Below are 9,312 nucleotides of genomic sequence, written 5' to 3'. Positions count from 1 at the left end.
GGGGCCACCGGCCGGAGGGGCTGATAAGGCTGCGCTCAGTCCTCCTTTGTCTGCGTCCCTTAGGTCCCTTAGCTGCAACCAGGGCAGCGTGGGGACTCCCTTCCCTGGGGGGCTGAGGGTTTTGTTTTTTGTTTTATTGTTTTATTTTTCTTTGTTTTGTTTTGTGCTTTTGGGGGTTTCTTTGGTGCTGTGCTGTGCCTTGCTTTGTTTTTCCTCCATTTTAAATTTTTATTTTATCCTTGCCTGTGTCTGTGGGTTTTTGCCTGGGAGAACTGGGCAAGTGAGGGGAACTGCAGGACAGACAAGGCGGGGGACCAAGGAAGGGTCTCTGAGGGGTTCCCAATGGCAGGCCAGGAGACGGCCTTGGCGGGAGGCACGGGTGTTGCTGCCACTGCGACAGCTGCGACTTGTTCGCCCTTCTCCCCCGGGAGAGGCAGGGCTACACTTGCCCTCGTGCAAGCAGGTGGTCCTGCTAGAGGAGGAGCTGAGGGGCCTGAGGGCCGAGAGAGCTCTCCAGGCCCCCCGGGAGCAGCCCCCCTCCGGGCAAAGGGTTGAGGGGGGCCACGGGAGGAGCAGCCGGGGAGACATGGAGGCATGGCACCGATTGGAGCTGGGAAGCAGGTCCTTTCCGCTTGGGGAGGCTGGGGCTGATGAGGCCTCGGGGGACCAGCAGGACCCCCAGCCTGGGACGTCAGGCGGCAAGGGGGCCGCTGCAGGAGAGGCGAGGGCCAGGGCACGGCCGCCCACCACCACCGGGAAGACACGGCGGCGGGTGATTGTTGTTGGGGACTCCCTGCTGAGGGCACTGAGCCGGCGGTGTGCCACCCCAACCTGGAGAAAAGGGAGGTCTGCTGCCTGCCGGGCGCACGCATCCAGCATGCGAAGGACAGAGTGGAGCGTCTTGTTCACTCCGGGGGTCGCCAGCCGCTCCTGGTGATCCATGTGGCACAAACGACGTGGCCAGGCAGGGTGTGTCAGGACCACCAGGGACTTTGAGGCCTTGGGGAAGAAACTCAGGGAGCTAAAGGCCCATGTGGCCTTCTCGTCGATCTTACCTGTCCGGGGATTTGGGCCAGGCAGGGACAGGAGGGCCTCCGAGGTGAACGACTGGCTTAGGGTGTGGTGCCAGAAGGAACGCTTCGGGTTCCTCGACCATGGCACTCGTTTTCTTGCCAATGGACTTCTGGCGAGGGACGGGTTACACCTCACGAGGATGGGGAAAAGGTCACTTGGAGATGCTCTAGTGAGCTTCATCTGGAAGACTTTAAACTGAGCCGGGGGGGGGGGGTGTTCAGGCCCCCCAGAAATGTGTCTGCACTGGACAAGTGTGGGGAGAGGATCAGGGCTCTGGGAGCAGGTTTTTAGAGGACCTGCAGGGACTGACAGGACTCCTACAGAGAGGTGCCAGGTATCAGGCAGGGTGGGAGAAAGGAGGAGGATGGGAACTCCAAGGAAAGGAAGCAGTGGGAAGGAGTTGAGGTGCATGTACACCAGTGCTAGGAGCATGGGTAACAAGCAGGAAGAGCTTGAAGCTCTCCTGGGAATAGGAGGGTATGATCTGGTGGGAATCACAGAAACATGGCAGGATGAAAGGCAAGACTGGAATGTGAACATAGAGGGGTATCACCTTTTTAGAAAGGACAGGAAGGGAAAGAGGGGTGGGGGCGTAACTTTATACTTCAGGGAAGGGATAGGAGGCAGTGAGATAGAATGCAGCACAGATGGGGATTCGGCAGAGGCAGTCTGGGTCAAACTTAGGGGTTTTGACGGGGAAAGGGCCTGACAGTGGGAGTATGTTATCGCCCTCCAGGTCAGCTTGAGACCCTGGATGATGTCCTGACAGGCCAGATTCTAAGGATATCTCAGGGGAGAGACACAGTAATTATGGGAGATTTCAACCTCCCGGATATTAGTTGGGAGACTCACTCTGCAGTGACAGCCAGGTCACGTCGCTTCCTAGAAGCTATAGAGGGAGGGTTTTTCACACAGAGGGTCCGAGAGGCGACAAGGGGGGGAGACATCCTTGACTTGGTCTTGACCAACAGGGAGGAGCTGATAGATGAGGTACAGATTAGGGGAGCTCTGGATGCGAGTGATCACTCCATCCTCTGCTTTGAGATCAGGCGACTGGGGACGTGCAGCAGGTCGAGCACTAGAAGCTGGGACTTCAAGAGGGCCAACTTTGGCCAACTGAAGGCCAGACTGGGGAAAGTCTCCTGGGATGGGGTACTGGAAGGCAAGCGATTTGAGGAGGGGTGGATGGCACTCAAAAGGGAGGTTTTGGAGGCGCAAGCCTTGGCGATACCTCTAGTCAGTAAGGTGGGGAGGCGGAGGAGAGTGCCGCCATGGATGTGAAAGGAGGTGGTTAGAGGGATTAGACAAAAGTGGAACCTCTGTAGGAAATGGGTACTGGGGCAGATAGACAAAAGGGTATACCGGGAGGAGGAGGCCTGTGGCAGAATAATTCTCGCAAGGCTAAGGCTGATTACGAGCTGAGACTTGCCAAGAATATCAAGATCAAGAAAAAGGGCTTCTATCAGCATGTAAATAGCAAGAGGAAGGGGGGACAGGTTGTGGGACCACTAAATAAGGAGGAAGGAGATCCAGTGACTGATATTTATTTTTATTTATTTATTAAAACATTTTTATGCCGCCCCATTCACCGAAGCCTCGGGGCGGCTTACAACAATAAGTTAAAAATAACTATAATATTAAATAAAAAATATAAACATTAGGTTAAAAATACAAAAATACCAATATAAAATAAGCCGCCCTGTGAGTGGACAGGCACAGATGCAAAATGACTATTTTGCCTCTGTGTTCTCCCCAAAGCAGGATGGGGGAGATCCGCATAGGAGATTAGATGAGGCTGGGGACTTAGGGGCACAGATTAGTCACCCCCCTTGAAGTTGAGGGGCTCCTCAGGGCACTGGACATTACAAAGGTGCCAGGCCCTGACGGGTTACACCCAAGAGTAGTGAGAGAGTTGGCAGGGGTTCTCTCACGCCCGCTGGCCTCCATTTTTGAGGCCTCGTGGAGAACGGGTGAAGTTCCAGAGGACTGGAGGGTGGCATCAGTGGTCCCAATTTTCAAAAAGGGTGGTAGAAGGGACATGGGGAATTACAGACCTGTTAGCCTTATGTCCATTGCAGGAAAAACAATGGAAAGGCTCATAATAGAGAGAGATCTAGTGATGCTAGATAGGGAAGGGAGGCTGGCAGCCACACAACACGTCTTCCACAAAAACAGGTCCTTCCTGCCAGACCAACCTTGTGGAATTCTATGACAAGGTTTTGAGGTGGCTGGATGGAGGGGATGCAGTGGATGTGGTTTACCTGGATTTCAGCAAGGCCTTTGACAAAGTGCCCCATGATATCCTGGTGGAGAAACTGAAGTGTTTTGGGATACACCAATGCACTGTCCAATGGATTAGGGCACGGTTGGCTGACTAAAAGCAGAGGGCAACCATTAGTGGGGAATCATCAGGATGGTGGCCAGTGACAAGCGGGGTCCCCCAGGGCTCTGTCCTGGGGCCGATCCTGTTTAATCTTTTCATTAATGACATGGAAGAAGGGGTGAACAGTCTGCTGATCAGATTCGCAGATGATACTAAAACTGGGGCAGTGGGCACAACTGAGGAGCAGGTGCTCCCGATCCAAAAGCATCTGGACAGACTATGGAAGAGGGCAGGAGACAACAGGATGGTGTTCAATGTGGATAAGTGCAAGGTCTTGCACTTGGGGCACAGGAATGGGTGTCATAAGTACAGGTTAGGGGACAAGTGGCTGGAGAGCAGCACTTGTGAAAGGGACCTCAGGGTGCTGGTCAACTCTAGGCTGAACATGAGTCAGCAGTGTGATGCGGAGGTCAAGAGGACGAACGCCACCCTTGGTTTCATAGCCAGAAGCGTGGCTTCTAGATCGAGTGAGGTATTACTACCAATCTATACGACTCTGTTGCGCCCGCAACTGGAGTATTGTGCTCAGTTTTGGGCCCCTCATTAACGAAAGAATATAGCCAGGTTAGAGTCAGTGCAGCGTAGGCCCACGAGGTTGGTGGCTGGGTTGCAGGAGATGCCGTATGAGGCGAGACTGAGGGAACTGGGTCTCTTCAGCCTGGAGAAGAGGAGACTCAGAGGGGATATGTTGGTGACATACAGCTATGTGAGGGGGTGTCACATGGAGGTGGGTAGAGACCTGTTCTCCCCTGCAGAGGAAGGCAGGACGCGCTCCAACAGAGCCAAGCTCAGGGAACCAAGGTTCCATTTAGATCCCAGGAAGCACTTCCTGACAGTCAGGACCCCGAGGGTGTGGAATGGGCTTCCCCGGGAGGTTGTTGAGGCCCCATTGGTGAGGGTGTTCAAAGATAGGCTGGACATTCACATGGTGGGCATGTAAGCGGAGCCAACTGGAACCAGGGGTCAGACTAGATGGCCTGGGAGGTCCCTTCTGACTTGCACTGTTTCTATGTTTCCCTTCTTTCCTCAGCTATTTGTACAGCTTCCTCAGAAAGCCATTTTGCTTTCTTGCATTTCTTTTTCTTTGGGATGGTTTTAGCTGCTACTTCTTGTACAATGTTTTGTACCCCCATCCATAGTTCTTCAGGCACTTTATCCAATCTAATTCCTTAAATCCATTTGTCACCTCTGCTGCATATTCATCAGGGATATGATTTAGGTCATACCTGAGTGGCCTAGTGCTTTTCCCTACTTTCTTCAATTTAAGCCTAAATTCTGCAACGAGAAGCTCATGTTCTGAGCCACGGTCAGCTCCTGGTCTAGTTTTTATGGTCTGTATAGAGCTTCTCCATCTTTGGCTGCAGAGCACATAGTCAATCTGATTCCTGTGTTGACCGTCTGGTGATGCCCATGTGTAGAGTCGTCTCTTGTGTTGGAAAAGAGTGTTTGCTATGACCATTGCATTCTCTTGACAAAATTCTACCCGCCTGTGCCCTGCTTCATTGTGTACTCCAAGGCCAAACTTCCCTGTTATTCCGGTTATCTTTTGGCTTCGTACTTTAGCATCCCAATCCCCCATGATAAATAGGACATCATTCTTTGGTGTTAATTCTAGAAGGTGTTGTAGTCCTTCATAGAACCAGTCAACTTCAACCTCTTCAGCATCAGTGGTTGCGGCATAGACTTGAACTACTATGATGTTGAATGGTTTGCCTTGGATTTGAACTGAGATCATTCTGTCATTTAGGACACTGTATCCCAGTACTGCTTTTCCTACTCTTTTATTGACTATGAAGGCTACTCCATTTCTTCTGAGGGATTCAGTAGTTATACCTGATGGTCATCTGAATTAAATTCCCCCATTCCTGTCCATTTTGGTTCATGGATTCCTAAGATGTCGATGTTCAGTCTTGTCATCTCACGTTTGACCATGTCCAGCTTACCTTAATTCATAGATCTTACATTCCAGGTTCCTATGGAGTATAGATCTTTACAGCATCGGACTCTCCTTTCACCACCAGATACATCTGCAACTGAGTGTCCTTTCGGCTTTGACCCAGTCGCTTCATTCTTTCTGGTGCTACTAGTACTAGCCCTCTGCTCTTCCCCAGTAGCATATTGGACACCTTCTGACCTGAGGGGCTCATCTTCCGGCATCATATCTTTTTGCCTTTTGGTACTGTCCATGGGGTTTTCATGGCAAGGATACTGGAGTGGGTTGCCATTTCCTTCTCCAGGGGATCACATTTTGTCAGAGCTCTCTGCTATGACCTGTCCGTCTTGGGTGGGCCTGCACGACATAGCTCATAGCTTCATTGAGCTAAGCAAGCCCCTTCGCCACGACAAGGCAGTCATCCACGAAGAGGAGCCTCCCTTTTATTTCCCCACAATACCGTAATTCTAGCTCGGGGCATTGTGAGACATGAAAAGGGTAGCCAGAGAGAATCAGCAAGTTCATCTAAGAATGTTGGTGGCGGAGCATTTCTCGGGGCTCGGGCATGCATTAACCTTGGCTGGACCTCTCTGAGGATGCCCTTTGGAGGCTCTTGCACTGGAGTACCGAATGTAGCTCAGGAGCCACTGGGCATGTACAGAGCACTTCCCCTCCCTGCCAAGTAGCTACTCACAGTGCTCACAGCGATGTGTTCGAAAGCCGCTGTGTAATTCCCAGGCAGATACAGCCCGACCAGCCCTTCTTCTGAAAGCTCCAGGCTGGCGGGGAGAAGGCCGCTGGAGAAGCACCCACAATTGAGACGAGGCTGGAGATGCATGTGGGGAAAACCTGCTGGCCCTCAGCAACCCCCTATGCACATCAGCTGGGCAATCCTGCTTGTGAGACATGGTGCTGAGCGCACAGCCCCGCCACAGCCCAGCTGGACGCACAGACAGGCCTGCTTCCCTATGGCCAAAAGCTGAGTTACCAGCATCCCGGGGAGGGGGGGTGATAAGAGGCAAGGATGCCCCCTCCGTGCGGTACTCACCTTGGCACCCCGAGCCAAGTGACTGGGGCTCCCCGGGCCCTGCGCAGGCAGCGCAGGCACCGGCGCTGTGGAGGCCTCGGCCCACCCACTTGCTGTCTGGGAATGCGCGAGCAACAAAGGTGGGCCTGGTTCCCATTAAAGCTGCTGAGCAACAGGAAATGGCTGTGAGGGGGCAGCGCTCCCCCCTCCATGACGGAGGAGCTCCAGGGAACCGGAACGGGGGCCGCGGAATTAACCTGGCTCCTCGCTGCTTCCGGGTGGCGGGGACACGCAGGCACCCGAGCCCCATCGAGCGGCTTTCTACCTGGGCACAGGGACACTCTGCAGGCATGAGGCGGACAAAGGGAGCGAACGCACCACCGGCATAGTTGCTTCTGAAGGCTTTTTTTAAAGGCATGATGACGCGCTCAAGTGAAACAAGGGCAACTGCGAAGCTGCTTGGTTGGCTGCCCTTCTCGGGAGGGTGCAGAGTCCTCAGGGGCCCCACACAGCCCTGGCCTCTTGGAACTCTCCACTGGCCTTTTCCCCAGAGGGGGCAGTTCCTGCGGTTGTGGGGAGGCCTGCAAAGAGCCCCTCGCCACCACACTGCTTTTACATCCCAACTTTTCACCTTTTGTGAGGAACCCAAGGTGGCTTAAATAGTTCTCCACTCCGTTTTTATCCTCACAAGAACAACCCTATGAGGTAAGTTAGGCTGAGATGCACCTCATGCGCATCATGGCTGTGTGGGGACTAGAACCCGGATCTTCCACTCCTCGGCCTGGCACATGAACCACTGACACAGGCCATATCCATTTTGCTTCTTACCTGGTGTTGGGAAAATTCAGATAAATCCTGGCAGAAAAAGGTTGCTTATATGTGCCTTTGTGTTATAAAATCAAACCTGCACCCCTTTCTCAGAAAGCAGCAAAATTCCAAGGTCACTGTTTGGTGGTGCTGTTACTTTAAGAAGATGGAATTCTTGACTGAGAAGCTGCTGGAGGCTAACTCTATTAGTGAGGAAATACCTGTGTTCTCATCAGCTGCAGAAAAGCTGAAACCGTGGCATTCATTTGTTTCTGAATGGACCACTTAAGCATCTAGTCCCACAGAGGCAAGCGCCTGCTCAGTTCAGTTGTCAAACCAGATTTCCTGAATGGTTCCTCAGTCAGACACATTTCCGTGCTCAAAACCGATCAGAAATACTGGCAACAATAGGATCGAATTCAGTAGATTTCTTTGCAGTTTGGATTATTTTGTCATGCCTAAAGACATCAGGAAGCTATTGTACTAACGTTATCGGGAAACGTAACACTCTGTATTGGTCTATGTGACTAGCAGGTTATGAAAGTGTCCATGAGCTGTGATTTTGTAGCTGGTGGTCAGAACCGGTAGCCCGATGCTCCCCAGTCGCGTGCTGTCGTGAGCCACTGCAGAGGTCCTGGGCGATCTTTCAGTCAGACTGCTGAGGTCCAAGGCAAAAGGGCCTTGCCTGGCTGAACCTGGGTATCCTGTTTCGGGGCTGCCAGTGTGGCTTCCTGACACTGGCTATCAGTCGTGGCTGCCGAAACGTTCCAGCTGGAGGATGCAGGGGCACCTCGGCTCAGTTCACGACCAAAGTGGGTCGCGATCAGAAATTTCATAAAAATTTTGCCGCAGGGTGTGAACTCTGCATCGGGTGACCATCACAATTGCGCCCGTCTTCCCAGCGCAATTGCTGTCATGCTGGCGGGGGCGGGGGGATGGCCGCGATCTTTGTTACTTTGTCGTTCTTTGTCACTTTGTTTCAAATTTTTGTGATAAAAAATGGTTACAGCATGGATTAACCTTATTTACATTGAACCTTATGTGGAAATTCGACTTGGCTCACGACTAATTTGGGTCATGACCAGAGTCCTGGAACAGATTAAGTTTGTGAGCCAAGGTATCACCGTACTTGTAAATCCGGAAGGTTCCTGGAGAAGCCACTGCAAAAAGGAGCAGAAGTGCAGCTGCCGTGCTCCCTAAATTCCAGGCTGAAGTCCAGGCTGGCGGGACTGGAGTAGGAGGCACTGCTCTGCGGTGGTTCTGCTCCTACCTTGACGGCCGATTCCAGAAGGTGGTGCTGGGGGACTTTGGCTCTGCGCCATGGCAGCTATGCCATGGAGTACCGCAGGGGTTCATTTGGTCCCCCTTGCTATTCAGTATCTACATGAAACCACTGGGAGAGGTTATCAGAAGGTTTGGGCTGTGGAGTCATCAGTACGCTGATGACACCCAGCTCTACATCTCTTTTTCAACAAATCCAGGAGAGGCAGTGGCTGTACTGAATCAGTGCCTGGCCGAGGCAATGGGCTGGATGAGGGCCAATAAACTGGAACTCAATCCAGACATGACGGAGGTCCTGTTGGAGGGTGGTTCGAGCTCCTGGGCAGGTGACTTGGACCTTGCCCTGGACGGGGTTGCACTCCCTCTAAAAGACAGGGTCCACAGGTTGGGAGTGCTCCTCGACCCGGAGCTGTCCCTGGAACAGCTCCAGTGACTGCGGTGGCGAGGAGCGCCTTCCTTCAGCTTTGGTTAATCCATCAGCTGCGTCCCTACCTGGAGGACGACTGCCTGGTGACTGTGACACATGCACTGGTTACTTCCCGATTGGACTACTGTAACACGCTCTACGTGGGGCTGCCCTTGAAGACAGTCCGGATACTTCAGATGGTGCAAAATAGAGCAGCCAGGTTGCTGATGGGGACTAGGCGTTACTCTCATACAACCCAGTCCTCTACCTGCTTCACTGGGTCCCCATCGAAGTCTGGGCTCAATTCAAGGTGCTGGTTATTACCTATAAAGCCCTTAATGGCTTGGGACCTGTATACCTGAAGGAACGCCTTCTTCCATATTTGCCCTCCTGCCCCTTGA

Source organism: Varanus komodoensis, unplaced genomic scaffold (assembly GCF_004798865.1).
Source record: "Varanus komodoensis strain SLA01 unplaced genomic scaffold, ASM479886v1 scaffold103, whole genome shotgun sequence".
NCBI lineage: Eukaryota > Metazoa > Chordata > Lepidosauria > Squamata > Varanidae > Varanus > Varanus komodoensis.
Note: the sequence above shows the minus strand (reverse complement) of the source record.